Source organism: Hyaena hyaena, unplaced genomic scaffold (genome assembly GCF_003009895.1).
Source record: "Hyaena hyaena isolate Hyena2069 unplaced genomic scaffold, ASM300989v1 scaffold_202, whole genome shotgun sequence".
NCBI lineage: Eukaryota > Metazoa > Chordata > Mammalia > Carnivora > Hyaenidae > Hyaena > Hyaena hyaena.
This window is the reverse complement of record NW_024080832.1, coordinates 2577430-2580992: the sequence shown is the minus strand read 5'-3', so window position 1 is coordinate 2580992 and position 3563 is coordinate 2577430. Positions and strand designations below refer to the sequence as shown.

Sequence of the window (3563 nt, the reverse complement as noted above, 5' to 3'; positions counted from 1 at the left end):
TAGGAATAGATTGATATAGTAGGAAGAAATTGTCATTTAGTATAATGTGAAGAAACTGAACCCCTTTTCTTTTTACTGTCTGAAACGGAGTTTGCTGCAATGATATATTTCTAAGTGATTTAAGATTTGAAACTCACATCTTTTATTTTCTCTGCAAGACAAATGAGAATATTGATTAAATAAAGTAATTGAAGTAACTCAAAAATAATGGTTTGGAGGATCAAATATTAGTTCCTTTAGGGGCAAACTCTAGTTTTTACAAAATGCCAAAGCACCAAGAGCATTGTTTTCATATAATCCAGGACAGGTTTTCCTTTAATGATATGTTTTCTATTTTGGTGGAGATAAATTTCCCTTTGAATTCCTCCCTTTTCTCTGAATACATGCATTAAACAAGTTAACTTATTTCAACTAATTGATACAACATAAACATTAATTAAAAGAAGTTAAAATTGATTAAGTCATTTATTAATTATATCCTTTGTTTATGGATGAAGAGAAAACACCTTTGTTCATATTTTCAAAACAAAATAGGAGAAATTTTTGATTTTCAGATTCAAAATCTCTTCATCTTATTTCTATCCACATACTATTCCCTTCTTCTCATTTGCTCCTTCTATTATTTCCCTTATTCTTGTCATGCTTGCAGAAGTTTCTTTAGCATTCCTTTTTTAAAAAATTTTTTTAACATTTTTATTATTGAGAGACAGAGATGGAGCATGAGCATGGGAGGGGCAGAGACAGGGGCAGACACAGAATCCGAAGGAGGCTCCAGGCTCTGAGCTGTCAGCACAGCTTAACCAACTGAGACACTCAGGTGCCCCTCTTTAGCATTTCTTAGGAGACAAATCTGGTAACTAATTCCTTGAATTTCTTTCTTCCATGTGTTAGTCTGTCTTTTTGTTGAAGTCTTTCACTGAATATATGGACTACTGGCTTGACAGTCTTTTAGAAATTTAATGATTTTGTTTTGCTGTATTCTTGCTCCTATGATGTCTGGTGTGAAATCACCTGGATTTGAATCATTTCTCCTTTGTTGTTTTACTTTAGATAACTTTAAGAGTTATTTCTTATTTTTGGTTTAAAAAATTATGATTGTAATGCTTCTAGGAACATAGGTATTCTTCGACTTTTTTTTTTGCTTATACTTTGCTAAGCATTTGGCATCCTTAATTTTAAATCTCTTACCAAGTTTGAGAAAATTTTGACATTCTTCTTCAAATAAATTTTATGCTCCAGTCTTTCCCCTCTCATCCTGGGAAGCTCATTATTTATGTGCTAAAACTTTTTTTTTTTAATTTACTACATATCTTCATTCAGAAAACTTATATACATCATGAACATTTCTGCTTTTCCTTTTTATTGTTTTCTATTTAAAAATTTTTTAATTTTTTTTTTTTAATTTCTGAGAGACAGCGAAAGACAGCGTGAGCAGAGGATGGTCAGACAGGGAGACACAGAATCCGAGGCAGGCAGGCTCTGAGCTAGCTGTCAGCACAGAGCCGGATGCAGGGCTCGAACCCACGATCCGTGAGATCATGACCTGAGCTGAAGTCAATGCTCAACTGACTGAGCCACCCAGGCGCCCCTCCTGTTTTCTATTTTAATTTTAATATAGTGAACATATAGTTATATTAGTTTCAGATGTACAATGTTTTGATTCAACAATTCTATACATTACTCAGTGCTCATCATGTTCAGTATACTCTTAATCCCCACCTATTTTACCCATCCCTCACCCACCTCCACTCTGTTTGTTCTCTACTAAACCTTGATTTGCAAGCATAATTCATTCCAGAAACATGCTTATAGTCCAAAACACTGGTATATCAAAGCAAATTTCAGGAACCATTTTGGCATCACTTACTACTCGTATTGCAAGACATTGCTCATTTATCAAGTTAAAATTTATTAGAAGTTTTGCTTGTCTTGCAGAACACTCACAGAACAAGTTACTCATGATCCAGTGTTTTACTGTAAAGTTGGGTTGTCTCTCTTTTTTTGTCCTTTGTTCATTTATTTTGTTTCTTAAATTCCACATATGAATGAAATCTTATGGTATTTGTCTTTTTCTCACTGACTTATTTTGCTTAGCATTATACTCTCTAGCTCCATCCATTTTGTTGCAAATGGCAAGATTTTTGTTTTTTGTGGCTGAATAATATTCTACTGTGTAGATATTCCATTTCTTCTTTATCCATTCATCTATTGAGATGGGCTGTTTCCATAATTTTGCTATTGTAAATAATGCTGCTATAAATAGGGGTGCATGTATCACTTTGAATTAGTGTTTTTGCATTCTTTAGTAAATATCCAGTAGGACAATTGCTAGGTCATAGGATAGATCCATTTTTAACTGTTTGAGGAACCTCCATTCTATTTTCTAGAGTGGGTGCACCAGTTTGCATTTCTACCAACAGTGTATGAGGGTCCCTTTTTCTCTACATCCTCACCAGCACTTGTTGTTTCTCGTGTTCTTTATTTTAGCCATTCTGACAGGTGTTAGATAATAACTCATTGTAGTTTTGATTTGCATTTCCCTGATAAAGAGAGATATTGAGCATTTTTTCATGTGTCTGTTGGCCATCTATATATCTTCTTTGGAGAATGTCTATTTCTTCTACTCATTTTTTAATTGCATTACTTGTTTCTTGAGTGTTTTTGGGTGTTCAGTTTTATACATTCTTTTTTTTTTTTTTTTAAATGTTTTATTTATTTCTAGGAGAGAGAGAGAGACAGCGTGAGCAGGGGAGGGTCAGAGAGAGAGGGAGACACAGAATCTGAAGCAGGCTCCAGGCTCTGAGCTGGCAGTCAGCACAGAGCCCGACGTGGGGCTCGAACCCACGAACGACGAGATCATGACCCGAGCGAAAGTCGGACGCTTAACCGACTAAGCCACCCAGGCGCCCCTATACATTCTTTATGTATTTTATATACTAACACTTTATCAGATATGCCATTTGCAAATATCTTTCCCGATCCAGTAGGCTTTTAGTTTTGTTGATTGTTTCCTGTGTTAGAACTTTTTTTCCAGATTAAAAAAAAATTATTTATTTAAATTCCAGTTAATTAACATAAAGTGTAATATTGGTTTTAGGAGTAGAAACCAGTGACTCATCACTTACATATGACACCCAGTGCTCATCCCAACAAGTGCCCTCCTTAATGCCCATCACCCATTTAGCCCATTCCCCCACCCTCTTCCCCTGCAGCAACCCTCAATTTGTTCTCTGTATTTTAAGAGTCTCTTATGGTTTGCCTCCTTTCTGTTTTTAACTTATTTTTCCTTCCTTTCCCTTATGTTCATCAGTTTTGTTTCTTAAATCCCACATATAAGTGAAGTCATGTGATATTTGTCTTTCTCTGACTGACTTATTTTGCTTAGCATAATAGAACTTTTAATATTATCTTATAACTCCTCCACAGCTCTGTCCATTGTTTCAATGTATTCTCATTTCTATTCTTCAATAGGAAAATGTTATGGATTTGTATTCCATTTTCTGGTCTTTTTGCTTATCATCTACTTTCTGCTATTGTGCTAATGCAGTAATATTTAAATTTCA

The 3563-nt window shown here is 34.6% G+C and overlaps 1 non-coding gene across 1 annotated transcript; it reads right to left on the bottom strand.

Moving 5' to 3' along the window:
- Positions 1-2820: 2820 nt before the first annotated feature.
- Positions 2821-2905, bottom strand: TRNAE-UUC. Its single transcript has one exon. It is a non-coding gene; the product is annotated as a tRNA-Glu (tRNA).
- Positions 2906-3563: the final 658 nt, after the last annotated feature.